This window comes from Anastrepha obliqua, chromosome 1 (genome assembly GCF_027943255.1).
Source record: "Anastrepha obliqua isolate idAnaObli1 chromosome 1, idAnaObli1_1.0, whole genome shotgun sequence".
Lineage (NCBI taxonomy): Eukaryota > Metazoa > Arthropoda > Insecta > Diptera > Tephritidae > Anastrepha > Anastrepha obliqua.
The window spans coordinates 115,400,319-115,415,874 of NC_072892.1; positions in this window are offsets into that span (position 1 = coordinate 115,400,319).

Below are 15,556 nucleotides of genomic sequence, written 5' to 3' on the forward strand. Positions count from 1 at the left end.
AGAATGAGACGAAAGCAGCATTAGGAGCGGGATAATTATAGGTTCATTATAATATTGCTATAAAGTTCATATTTTATTTTCTTCATTTTATTATTATTCATCCTCAATGTTTTCAATGTCAACAAATGATACGAGTGGCTTATGATAGCTAAAATATGATACAAATGCTTTGGTTTCGATGTTGTCAACATATCTTTGAAATACCGCGTCAATGGTTGTTTTTGATCGTGTTGTCGATTCAGTGCGATTGTTACACATTTTTAAATTGAATGTTGTATTGAGAACGTCAATTAAAGGAACCGCTGTGCCCAATGCAAAATTTACGTTAAAATCGCCACTTAAAATCATTGGAACTTTATCGTAATCTTTTCTAAGTATCCGCGATACTTCTGGTGTATACTTTATTAAATTTTCGTGAATGAATTCCGTGATGCTATTTATTGATTTTTTTTCTGTCGATATTCACAACACTTTTCTGCATTATTTTTCGGCATAATTGCAGTAAATATTTAAAAATGAAAATATTTACGAATATAAAAATACACACGCGGTTGCTATTATGAGCGTCCCCAGCAAAACCTGCGTGACCGAAACTCTAACACAATTACATTTTTTTGAATGTTACAAACACATATGCACGCAGGTTTTGCTGGGGCGTGACCGAAACTCTAACACAATTACACATATGCACTCGTATTTGTTTGAAAATCGACTTTTTTTTTGGTTCTCCGTCACCTTTGGAAAATGTGTAAACAGTAAGCAAACTTTATTCATATATTTTTCCTCATTTTTGCATCAGTAAAATTAAACGAACGCCGTAGCCGAATGGGTTGGTGCGTGACTACTATTCAGAATTCACAGAGAGAACGTCAGTTCGAATCTCGGTGAAAACACCAAAATTAAGGAAAACTATTTTTCTAATAGCGCTCACCCCTCAGCAGGCAATGGCAAAACACCGAGTGTATTTCCGCCATGAAAAAAAGCTCCTCATAAACATATCATAAAATAAAATAAAATAACTGTATAAAAAAAATTTTTTTCTTGTGATTCGAACCAAGGATTTTGGATCGGAACCTCACATTGCTAGCCGCTCGGCTATCGCCCCATGCTGTCGGCGCTGGCCTAAAAGTTATTTAGTTCGTCGCTACGTTTATATCAACATATAATATAACGCTTCGTAGCCAAGAGTGTCGCTTTTTTCGTTTCATCGAGTCTGAAATCACTCCCAACGATTCTAAAGAAGTTTTCACTTCAAAAATTTAGTTATATATTTTATAGTGAATCTTAATGCTACGCCATTAGGCATAAGCTAATTGGTAATTTGTAATTGTTTGGTTTCATATGGGTAAGCAGTTACAACAACAACAACGGACAATTTATAACAGTAGCCCATAAAAAACTGCATTACGTCGGTTTTCAATTGAAATATCGTTCTCTTGGGAATGTGTATTATTTACATATCCTTTGTCTTCTAGTAATGTTTCATCTGTAATGCTGTCATATTCCAAACAGCTAATATTGCAAGAATTTGTCCATACATAATAATATTTATTATTTCTACCAAAATACAAGTTTTACCTATATTACTGTTGCCAACAGCCATACAAATTATTCGGAACATTGCAGTTGTAATTGGTTGGGATACTGAGCTGGATAACAAAGAAAATACGCTCAATTACTCAGAAACTATTTCAGAGTGTTTTAACTCAAATTGCGTAAGACTGTAAGACATTCAGTTCGGCTCATCTCGTGAGTTACGTGCAAATCCGTGTCTTATCTAGTTTTTATCGGAAACTTATTGAAATCAGCTGTTGTGAGCCAAACCAAAAGAGGAGCAAAGAGCTGTGTTAAGCTGTTTTACTATGGAAAAATCAAACTTCTTAAATTTTCATATTGAAAAGGAGACTCAAATATGCTCAAAGTAATTACATAGTATTATTTCAAGCAATTATGCCTCCTAGCAGTCATTAGACAATGCAATACTGGCTAGCTGCTATTAATTACTTATTTGATACTCTAAACTCAACTTTTCGCAGATTTTCGGTAATTATATTCGTACTTAGTGATTTGCGAGGCTCACTGAAACCTTTATTAATATATGTAGATCAGGTATTTGAAGTGTGAGTTGAAAAAATATTCCGATATAATTATTTAAAATTGTAGGAAAATACTTATTTAATTGGAGATTCGGTGTTAAACGAGTATTTTTTCGAAGAGCTTTAAATTATGGTTGGTGTTCTTCAAGGCAGCGTTCTAGGGCCAATGTTGTATTTCATCTACATATCTGATATTCCAGCAAGCAGGAAAATAATGATATCCACGATAGTGAATAACACTGCCTACTCAGTTGTGACAAATGCCCTAAAAAAGCATCGAAAATACTAGAAGAACATTTATATCTTGTTGAAGAATGGCTTACTAAATGTCGCATAAAAGTCAAGGAAAAAACGGCAAACATGTTACGCAATCGTGTCCCACAATTACTCTAAATAACATCTACATACCCCAAAATAAATGGAGTAACATTTGGAAGATGCGTATCTCAAAAGTATTACGGATGGTAATGAAAGCAGCTGGCTTGAACAGGTCACTAAATAAGAAATCTGTATAGAGCTTAGGTTACAAAGTGCTCCTCTACAATACAGTTATAACACCAATTTAGATGTATAAATCCAAAATGCCAAGGGCATTAACAGGAGCATCATGGCAGAGATCTTGGAATACCTATAGCTAAGACCGAGATGGTAAATAGCAGAGAAAACACTTAATAAAACTGAAAACCCAAACAAAAAATTTAGCAAATGCCTTTAAAAGGTGGTTTTTAGCTGCAAGAGAAGTATCGATATCGATAAATATGGTTTGACATCTGAGAATGGCAAAGTGTGTTGTAATTTCTGTTCAGTAAAGTTTGGTAAGTCATCATAAATCGTTAAACGCCAGAGCAACGATTGTACAAATTTACTTTGAAAAAATAAATCTATTCGCGAAGCTCATAGAGCGAAGTATTGATGCAGACACTGGTGATGACCCAACTTGTTGACCTTTGTCCTCGTGTAAAATTTTACGTAAGGATATTTGCTTTTATACCTATAAAATACAGCTCGTGATAGATTCGAAGCCAAATTACCATCGTTTTTGGCGCACTTTTGCTGATTGCGCTCATTTAGATTTATGTATTACTCAGATTTGAACTGATCGAATGGGCCATGTAATTAGAAGCCATGTCGGGCATATGCCAGATATTATATTCAAAAAATATATCCCATATAATTATCTACTAGATTATAATATAAAAAACAATTCCAACAATATTTTATGATTTGTGTTATCATTTTAAGTGCTTAAGCTCTTTAAAACACACCCTATACAAGTTTCCCCCCGGTCATACTTTTAGGTTTACTACCGCCGGCATGTTTGAGGGCAAGCCCAAACCAAATACCATTAGAAATATTATAACCCAATCCCATTTCAAAACCATCTTTCACAGCGTGTTTGTGTTGGGCTTGTATGCATTTTAACCCTTTACCGCATAAGGGCTCCCATATGATACTGCAGTTTTGATTCAATTTTATTTTCAAATTAGGAATCCCAAACTAATTCAAACTATTTAATCCATCAAATATATATTTAGTAATAATAAAACGCAAAAAAGTTGCTATGATTTTTTAGAAACTATTTATGATTGATTTCGAAATAACCTCACTTTTGTGCAAGTGTGTAAGAAAGCAGAATTGAAGTTCGGGGAATTCATATTCAAAAACCTATAACAGAGTAAAACGTAACTAACTTTTGACAAAAAAAATTGTTTCTCTGGAGTCGATATACTAATAATAATATATGATAATCGACATACGGATAACAACAGTGAAAACAGTTGACAATTCTCTCAAGCCCGAAACCCCTGGTTAGGCTTTGGTGGAAACGTATCATTAAATGGGAATAAATGGCTAAATCGTCCGTATGATCTGAATCGATTTCAAAACTATAAAAAGGGTATTCAATAAACATATTAAATTTTTAAGTATAGTATATTATTTGTAAATATATACAAGGCCCCAAACAAACAAGACTGGCGTCATAAAAAGGTTTTTGATGATAGTTGAAATTCATGGAATTGGAGTTCAATATCTCCAAAACGTCGATTTATCGCACTTTCACTGATCATTTGGGCTTACGAAAGGTCTGTTCACTTTTCATTCCGCACAAGTTAACTGAGGACCAAAAATTACTCAGGATTGAACATTCGAAAGATCTCAGTAAAGAGGCAAAAAAGATGAGAGCTTCCTTTACAATATTGTAACTCTTGATGAAACGTGGTGTTCCCAACATGAACCTAAAACTAAACGTCAAAGAGCCGAGTGGAAGGCCCCAGACGAGCTACCACCTAAAAAATCGCTTTGGAGAAGTCAAAAATCATGTCGATGCTGATTTGTTGTTACGATTCCAGGGGAATTGTCCGCAAAGAGTTCGTGCCAACGGACCAAACCGTCAATGCAATTTTCTATCTTGGCGTTTTGAAGCGTTTGTTGCATCGCATTCGTCGAATTCCACCTGAATACCGCGAAGGAGGAAGCTGTCACTTATTGCATGATAATGCACCATTTCATCGATCCACCCTTCCGACTGATTTTTTGACTATAAATCGCATTTTAACCATCAGTCACTCACCGCATTCGCCTGATATGGCTCCCTGGGACTCCTACCTATTCGGAAATTTACATCCAAACGGCTGACCTCAATGACCGGAAACACTCTTTCGAAAAGCTTTTAGATCGCGCAAAACAGTATATCGAGGCCAGAGGGGACTATTTTGAATAAATAAGCTCGAAGTTATCAGATCAAAGCTCCTTTCCTTTCTATTTTAGCTCAATCTTGTTTATTTTGGACTTCACCATGTATATTTCAAATATAAATAAATAGTATCACTAAAAATGCTCACATACATTTTACTATATATCAAAATATATGGTGTTTTTTGCGGTAAAGCTGTTACAAAGGTTCATGAAACTATGCAAAGTACATACATTCGAAATTGAATTTTAAAACAAAAGGCTTGAACAGGTGCATCGACCAAACGAAGGGTTAACTGTTATTAAAAATATGGTATTTATATTTTAAATTTATATATAAAAAATATGGTATTTATATAATATATTAAAAATATGGTATTCCATGACTTAAGCCCATACAATATGGTATTTCGAAATTAACCTGCTTCCAACTCAATAGTTACTTCAAACTGCTTTTTACTTACTGCTTTTCTGCCTCCGATCATGAAAAATTTCGCATTTCATTCCTCTACTATAATATTTATAGGCATTTATCTCCTCTACTGTCATAAGCTGCCGTACTTTGACAAGTTGCATATTCTTTTTCGATAATAAGTAAACCTGCTAACTATGAGTCACTCGTTCGGTGCATTAATAAGCGGTTACTATACAAGTTATCAAAAAGCGCTATCCGTTACTTGCTCTATTTTTTGAAAAAATTACTGCTATCCGATTAAAAACAGTTCCCAGAAGAAGGAGAGTACAGATAAATGTAAAAATATTCTTTGCGGTAATTACACAGGTTCTGTTGATAGGTGGGATAACCAACTTGCTTACGTAATCTTGTATACAAAATTTCCGCTATTTGTTAAAAATTAAAAAAAAGAAAATTATTATATAGTAGACCGCGATTTCACGTAAGTGACCCATTGTGTGTAGCTCAATGAGATCTTACATGCATTTCCTTTTATCGTTTTCGCTTCAATGAAGTTCAAGTTCGGTACGAATTTGCAATTTACAATTTTTTTTTCTTTTATCATCATACGAGTAAATGTTACTTGTTGGTTGGTCTTTTAGTCGCGCGAGTTGTCGTCGTTGATTTTATGGTAAAGGCAAGCACGACCACTATAATGGAATCGAAGACAACCAGTGTCAGGGACCAATTATATTGAATGCGAAACCGGAAAAGATCACGTTTTTTGATAAAACAAAATATTCCATTAAGGAATTCCCAAGGAAATGAAAAAAGGCTAACGCATTTTTTAGCCAAAAGCCCATTGATGTATCATTACAAATAAATTTCAGAACAAGGAACAGCAGCTTGGGTAAAAAAAAACCACAACTATGAGACATAAAATACTGTCAAAGTAGCAAAATTATCTCATATTCGGTGGGTACTCAACACGCAACTGGTATAGTTTCATCCAACCGGCAATCGCTTGCTATGCTTCACACGACTTATGCCCCACAAGGAAACCCTGAACTAGTAAACCACATTACTGGTTCAGAATTTTCGTTGAACAAATGGCTTCGTTATATGTGGAAATGTGCAACACCTTCAGCGTAAAAAATTATCACAAATCAACGATAATATAGAGCTTTTTTAAACTGTATTTCTATTAAACAAAATAATATATTTAAGGGGCAATAAAACTCCATATCCAAATTTTCCGAAAAATTCTGTTTAAAAGATTTGAAATTTTGATCGAAATTTGTCAATTTTTTATAAATTTTGTACAAAGTTTGATACTTGAATTATGTTGGATTATAGTCCCATGAACTAAAATGAAATATTAAAAAAGACTTGTAATAGTTGAAATTCAAAAATAAATCCGTAAACAGTCAAAAATTGTCAATAGGAGGTATTTTTATTATATTTTTGAGTGTTCATTAAATATATTTAAATTTTAATAAAATACAAATTATCTAAGTTCTTAAATTTATAATTTAAAGTACAATAATTTGAGAAATGAAAACAAAACTTGAAAATTATTTAGTCTGCTTCAAAAACCGACCTACGATCTCTTGAACTGTAAGGTTAAATTCTATAGGCTATTGCGACAACATGAGCAGCAGCGCCAGCTGGGTTGCTACTTGATTTTTCATACATGAGTATAATTTATCAAATTTAACACTCATTCTGAAACATCCTGGACTTGACCTTAGTTAACACTAAGTCTTAACTCTCAAAACCTGGCTTTGTAGGGCATCGTAGTGCAAAATTCACTAACTGATAATATGGAAAATAAGAAACTCGAGCCGTTCATGATTCAGTTAGCAGTTTTCCCTACAGGGTTAGCTCTGCCAGCTTGGTGTGTGTGAGTTATTGTGCTGGTTTTCCTACACTCTTTTGTGCCAAATTTTATTTATACTTATATATATGTATATATACATACATTTTGTTTTTAAATTTCGAAAATTTCAAAAAATTCTTACTACAAACCAACTTGACCCACTTCTTATTTTTTGTTGCTTTGTTGTTGTAGTTGGTTGTTTTATCGCCGCAAGCAGATAAATTCGTATCGATGCTGGTGAACTAGAGCCAAAGCAGAAGTCATTGTGGTGTTGATCTTGGCAATGACAGTGACTGTCACACTATGGCTTCATATTGCAGGCTAGTCAGAGTAAAACAACAAAAAACACAAAATCGAAACCAAAAAGTGAAAATGAAGTTAAATTATTCCCCTTTGTGTTTTCTTCTTTGAATTACGATTTTTTTGCACTCTTTCAATGATTTTTTCTTTTCTTTTAACACTTCAGAATTTTTGCATTGATTTGGTTTTCTGCTGCTGGTACACCTTCAACGATCACTTCCGCAACAAAACGTACTTCCAGTTGAAGAGTTTTGCTTTTTTCATGTGGCTTTGTGAGGAGTTAAATACCAAGCAATCTTCGTCTACATTTAAGCTAAATGCATTATGCATAAAGAATAAAAAACTACAAAAATTCATAAAATCTTAATCACGCTATCAAGCATATCATTTCAAGCTAATGAATTAATATGATATCTAGTTTAACCCATTACCTCCTAATGGTTATTTAAATAGTCATAAAGCAATCTCTGCGCAAAAGATCATATCTCGCCGTTAAGATGAAATTCCAATTATTAGATGTGTTTTTAGAGCAAAAAATCAGAGCCTTCCAAAAATTAAAAAAATGTACGTGTTTAAAAAATTTTGTAGAATGCTTAGAAATAGAAAAATCGGAAATAAAAAATTTAAACAATACATATGTCTCTTTTACCCTCTGTTTAGATAAGAAAAGGAACTTTTGTCTATTTAAGACGCATGAGAATCAGGATTCCAAAATCAAAATTTAAGCTATAAAAACGGAAAATTGTGACATGATTAAATAATAAAAAGTTGCGTAAGGTTAGACAACTGATTTCGGCTACTACTGAATCCATGAATGCAATTTGGAACTAAGGGGAAAAGGGGCATGCATTTATCCTCTTTCTGGAAAGGTAGTAAAAAGAAAAAAAATGTCAATGTAAACCATAGAAAAATTTTATATTATTTTATAAATTGTACTTAATTACTTATTTTTTTAGCTTAACTATTTGCGTGGATTTGTCACATTTATGTATATTAGATAAAGTGTGAACCCAAGTGAATGTAGGCTCATTGCACGAGCAATCGGTCAACTTCAATTTTCGTATTATGTTTCTGGCAATGTACTCAAGCGTATCTTCGTATAGGCTATCAAAGTTGACGTCCTCATTTAATGCAAAGTTGGCGAACAGAGAGTCGTCGGAAACCACCTCATTTGTTTCGAGCTCCTAATGCTCCAGTACATCCTGATTTAATCGGTATGTCAAAAAGTACGGAAGAAAGTAGTTCTTCTGCACATAACGATATAAGTCCGTGAGGGACTTGTTGCCTACTTGTATACGTCTTTAAAAATAATGATAACGGTCTTTAACGATAAAATATTCCCCGAAGATTGCTAAAAAAAATGTAATGCGTCGAATGTTTTCCTTTATTGCACCTTAAGGTACATTGAATTCCGGGAATTGATGAATTGAATGGATTTCATTTCTATTTGAGTAATTTGTCTTTAGAATTCGCTCTGAAATAAAAAGTAGTTTTTCCAAGGGAAATCACGGTTTTATTAAGCAGTTCAAGATGTCCGTCACAGTGTGAAAATGAGAAACATTACATCACCTTTAGTTTAAGCATGAAATATTCAGCACACGCGTTATTTTCAAATTTTATTTGCTTTCACTTCGTAAAACAGCTGATTTCGACTTCTTTATAGCGAATGGAGAACTACCATTGATAACAAATGTTACATTCATAAAGAACCCGAATCAGCCTATTTGGCATTTAATGCCTTTTGCAGATCTAAGTTAAGACAAAAGTTACAAATATGAAATATCGTAAGGCTAGTCCTATAATCAATATAAGCTACTCTATGCCTTAAATTTTCAAAAAAACCTCGTACAGCGGAGCCTATGGGCAGCAATTTTATAAAAATGTAGTCATTCAGTAAGCTAAATATAGAAAATAATTATAATCAAATTTGAAAAAGTTAAAAAAAACTTCAACGAATTAATTTTTTTTTTATCAAAAACTTTAAATTTTGGAAAATAATTTTTAGAGCATTTTAAACTAAGTGATCGGCTTTATTGTTATTTTGTTATCTCGGCAGTGCCATCAACAGCTTAAGACCGGTAAGTAATAAAGTAAAAAGAAATCCATTTTTTTTTACGCAAACGGTTTAAAACTGTTTTATAATCGACCTTTTGCTCCTGGGGATGATACGACCGTAACTCGCAACTGAATGAAATAAAAAACAGGAAAATATTTTTTTTAGTGTGAAATCTCACCTTAATAACGACCATATACTTTAAATTCTTAATCGATTCTTTACGAGATATCGATCACCACTGCCATCTACTGAGAAAATTATGGATTTGTATTTATATACATAAAGGGTGATTTTTTAAGAGCTATAGGCAAGTTTTTCTAAAAAACACACGTAAAATTCAGAAGAATTCATGAAATTTTTATTTAAATCGATAGTACAGTCCATATAATTTAACGTTTGAAAATTATTTCATGCAAATGTTGACCGCGACTACGCTTCAAATGGTCCATCCGCTTAGTCCAATTTTGGCATACTCTTTCCAATGTTTCGGCCGGTATCTCACATATAAATGCTTTAATCTTGTCTTCCAATGCGTTAATTGAAGCAGGCTTCTCTGAATAGACATGAGCTTTAACATAGCCCCACAAAAAATAATCTAAACGCGTTATATCGCAAGATATGGGTGGCCAATTGACAGGTCCCGAACGTGAAATAAAATGTTCACCGAACTCGCCTCTCAACAAGTCCATTGTTACGCTACGATTCGCAGCGGTCCAATGATACCTCCAGCAAACTGTGACCTTTTCTAGAAACATTGGTAGCTCTTGCAAATTCTTCTGGCTGATCTTCACTCCAAAATCAATAATTCTGCTTATTTACGTACCCTTTGATCCAAAACTGAGCTTCGTCGCTGAACACAATTTTTCGATAAGAAAGTGGATCTTAAACTTTCTTAACAGAACACGCATTTTTATAATAAAATTCAATGATTTGCAAGCGTTGTTCGTTTGTAAGACGATTCATGGTTAAATTATAGACCAAACTGAAGATGTTTGACAGTGAAACAAAACACGAAACGTGTTAATAGCTAAAAAAAATCCCCCGTTATATTCGGTTTTAAGGTTGGTTCAATTTCAGTAATGCAACTGCATTTTTCTCTATATAAAGCATGTATAAAATAGTTATTGCGTCCCTTTGCGGAAATATTAAATACAATCAATGCAAATTTTGAGCCGCTTCGTACTTGCACTTTATTATACTGATATTGAATGCACTATAAAACTGCATACTCTATCTAACATATCGGACAGAAAAGATACCTGGAAATAAAAAATTTCGACTCCTAATTTCATGCCGTCCTGAGACGCTGAATACAGTCAATATAGCAATGCAATGCAGGTTTTAAAGTAGAACTCAAACTAACTGAAATCGGTCAAAAATCACGTAAATAAAAAATATTGATAATTTTATTTATTTTTAAAGTATTACTTTTAACATTACAAATTCCTTAGTGCGTTATAGCTTACCAAAAAATACAGTAAGTGTCATTGAAAATTACGCAAAATTTTCAAATTATATTGAGATTTCAAAAAATACAAGTTACTGGCATGTTCATGATAGTCTTAAAAATATTCTCCATAAGAACCAAAAATGCGATAAATGCTCAGCGAAAATGTCATAATTTCTAAACTGCTTATAATAGCCACTTCAAATTTTCACAATACTACTTATACTTATCTACGTATAAATTGAATGAAATACAAAAATACGCACTCGAAAAAATATGAGTAAAAGTTTTGAAATTTTTATGAAATTTCATCCATTTTTCTTAGCCTACTTTTTGCCGTTTGTATAAAAATATAAATTGGACTTGTAGGTCACTCCATTTGCAGCACATCTGCAAGCCGAAAAAGCTCAAAAATCGCATTGGTTTTTTTTTGTTTTGTTTGATGACGGAGTTGGATGTTTTCTTTCTAGAAAATTCGAGCATTTCTTGTAAGGAGAGGTTGTAATTAAAAAGTTTGAAATTTGAAAATATGTTGTTTTTTAGTTTGAGACTCCACGATGTTTGAAATTCGGATTTATAGGGTATTTCTAGGAAAATTATGTATATTTTCATAACAATATTATTAAAATTAAAAACTTGTCAACAAGACCCTTTGCTATAGTCATTTAGCGCACTTAATATACAGGGTAATAAAATAGGACTTAAAATATTTAAAGAGGTAATGGTATGAACCAAAAGAAGCAAACTAAAGGTTTTGAATATACAGGGTTTGATTGAAAAGTAATGAGCCTTCCCGCGCGGAGCGTTTGCCTAGCGATCAACCGAATCGGCTGGGGGGGGAAAATGATCGTTGGACCTTCCGCTTTCACTAGAAACCGGTCCCAGTTCGCTGGCAACAGCGGTGCAGTCAACATCGCTCAGCGCGTGAAAGCTGTTTTAAAAGTGTGTTAGGATTTTGCAGTGGCGAAAATGCAGCGATCGTTGGAGCAACGTTACTCGATCAAATTTTGCGTAAAGCTAAACAAAACGAGTACCGAAACCATTGGGCTACTCAAGGAGGCTTACGGGGGCCAAACTCTGTCCAGTGCGCAGGTAAATCGGTGGCACAAGTCGTTCAAGGAAGGCCGGGAGGACGTCGAAAGTCAAAACCATGCTGATCATCTTTTTCGGCTCTCGAGGCATCGTCCACAAGGAGTTTGTACCTCCAGGAAGCACTGTTAACGCGGCATTTTACAAAGAAGTGCTCCTTCGGCTGAAAAACCGCGTCGCCCGGGTTCGGCCCGACCTCGTCAACAATTGGCCAAAAGGCTTAATAAAACTGCTTAAAAAAATAAGGCTCATTACTTTTTAATCAAACTCTGTATGGCGCTTTTTAACTTTTGCATGGGTATTGTAGGTGACAAGTTTCTTAGGGGCACCAAACTGGAATATATTGCTCAAAAACATGTCCATTGGGAAAGACGCGTGGTTCAAGCATTTTGTCCCAATAAGAGTTAAAGAAAAAGGGAATAATAATTTTTTACTTATAATTGTTAAAAATCATATTTTGAATAGAAAAGAATCTAAATTTTATTTTAAAACAACATCTGGGAGCGTTTTTTGAAATACTCTTTATGTCCCTTTTTAAATTGCTCTTAAGGGGGGAAGCTGGTCTAGAATTTTGAAAAAATCGAAAAATTTTTTTTTGTCTTAAAAGGTGCTTTAGGGTCTTAGAAATAATATACCAAATGAGGGATGCCAGCAAAAATGTCTAAATGCCCAAATTTTTCATTCGACGGCAGTGCCTCGCAGGTATACCCCGAACGCTACTTACAACTTTAAACGCGTTTTTCTCGAAATCACTTTTTTTAAACTGACCGAAGACATAACTCGAACAAATCTTTACCGATTCTTACGAAATTTTGACAATACATTCGAAATACCTTTCTCCGGAGATGTACGTAGGATTTTTTATTTATATTACATAGTTTTTTTTTAATCAACAATTTTATGTCGTTCTTTATAGTGAAAATTGTAACTTTTTGTTCAAACGTGCACCATTTCGCGAAAAAACAAAATATCGAAAAAATCCTACGTACGTCTCTTTCTGTTGTTATATAGAAACTAAAAAAATTTTATTTTTTGATCCAGGACAAAAATTAAGGAGTTTACGTCTTCGGCAATGGACCCACTAGAAAAAAAGGCGCCTTAGGAGAACTGCTGGACAGCGGCCATTTTGAAATTAATTCAGACGAAAAATTTTGTATTTGTACCATGAATGCTATATTATTAAACCTATTTCACAGATTTTCGATTGATTCCTTTGTTGAGTCAAAATAAATTCATAAAATATGCCCATTTTTTGCGCTCTAGACCAGCTTCTCCCCTTAAGAAACTCTAACGAAAGACAATCGACGGGAAGTAAGCAAATTACATTTTGGAATAACCAGCACCTTTCGTCTCAGTGACACAGTGGGAGGAGAACAATTTGCATACATGCATACATATGTTTGTAGATCAGCACAGAATCAAACCATTACAACGAGTACGACCTGATTTTTCAACGCAACTCTATTCCACCTTCGAACGGCAATTATTATTTTAATATTTTAATAGCAGAAACTCCTCCAGAGATTTAACATTACCTGCCAAGGCGCCACTGCTATTATTATAAAAACTGTGCTTTAATAATATATTGGGAACAGGTATCGAGTTCGCCACTTCTAAACGTACTAGCGTGAATGCAGCGCACAAAAGCAATTGAACACTGCAGCCGCCATAAAACTTAAAGTCGCCAGCAAAAATGTTTATTATTTTATTCAACAACCAACTGACAGGTTCATCAAAATCCCAGCCCCCATTAAACTTTGAAATAATACTTATTAACAAGTTTTCAAGTGATTACTAAAACTCGATGAAAGACCAAATCAAGTTACCCATGAGTTTGAAATTCTTCTCACAAACTAAATCCGGAAAAGCTCCAATCCATGTACAAGTGTTGCACAAATAAATACTTACGAAGCCAGTCGAACGAAATTGCAGTCCATTTGTGCAGCAATATATATATGTGTACGTGTGTGTGAGACTGGGAATGCATGGGGCAACTGTGGTGATCACTTTTAAAAAAGTTGTCTATTCATTGAAATACAAAAGTGAACAATCTATCGCTTTAGCGGCACTCAACGCAGCGATTGAATCATTTCATTTCATTCTAAAACGCCAAAGCAGAGGTAAACAGTTAACAAAAACTCGTTCACATGGTTGCCAAGATGCTTTCGACACATAAATCACCAATAACAACAACCGATCATCACTAACAACAAGTTTACAACTAACTAACTCACTATAATGAATATTTCCCACTCGTTCATTGAATATTGTTGTTAACTGGCTGGTTAAGTATCTGGCTGGTTGGCTGGCTTGTGCTGTTGCCACGTGCGATTTGTTTACATTGGAGCCACTTGCTGCAAACAAGCAACATAAATGGTGTATTGCGTTATTTGAAACGCGGAGCGGTTTTATTAGTAGCCAACGCTAACCGCTTTTAGTAGTATTTCATGTTGCTGTTTCTTTTTTTTTTTGTTTTTTGTTTTTGGCATTTTGGAAGAGCGCTCCTTCGTTATCAGACCAAGCCAACTATGTGCATATGTTCATTTAGTCACGTCCGTATAATGAATTTCATTACGACGAAGAGCGCTTTTGTGTATAGTAAACACTGGAAATTCCAGCAGCGCCCTTCCGAATCAGTGGTTCACAGAATATCCCTCTGTATTAATTTATGTAAATAAGCCGAGGCTGATATGATTTGTACTTAACTATCATTTGACTGGTTCCAAGCTGCCAGCTCAGCAAATTAGAGAAAAATTGGAAATGTCGCTGTTCGACAGTTAAGGACAAAGCGGCGAGTGTATTTTTGCCATAAAAAAGTGTATCATAGAAAAAGTTTATTGAGAAATTAAAATGCTCTCAATCTTTGGGGCAGTGGCAACTCCCCAATAAAAGGTGCCAAAATAAAGTGCCAATTATTATTAGTTTTATTAGCTGCTCGGTGAAGTTCCCAATAAAAAGAATTCAATGTATCGGGTGTTTTTCGATATTGATAACTATGATTGACAGCTGAGAAAGGCAAACTGTTCAGTAAGATTTGGCAAGTCATCATGAATCGTTTAACGTCAGAACAACGCTTTGGAATTGTGGAAATTTACTTCTAAAAGTAGTTCGTCTATTTTACGTGCGGTATAGCAGCTCGCGGCATTATCGGTTCTTATTCCTTTCGGAATGAGGAAGGCGCTGTTGTTATATTAGGTTCACATATAAGAAAATGATTTACTTTTTCGAGCTTAACTACCAACCTGTAATTAAAAAGCCAGATTTTTTTTTTCCTTGTTCACTCCTCCTGGGAGCATACGAGCGCGCTTCATAATTGATTTATTGCAATATTCACGCCACCATTGACACCAGACTAATCGAGTGGGCCATGCAACTCGTAGCCGTGGTGTACATATGACGAATATCATATAATATTTAAAAATTAAATGCCATGGAACTATTTACCAGATTATTCCAACAATATTTTTGTTCTGTATTATAATTTTAAGTTCGCAAGCTCATAAAAATATACCCGATTTTTATAAGCCCCAAAAAAAAAACAAGGCATGTCGCAGAATTCCAAAATATTTTATATTGTATAACTACAGCTATTCGCTTATTC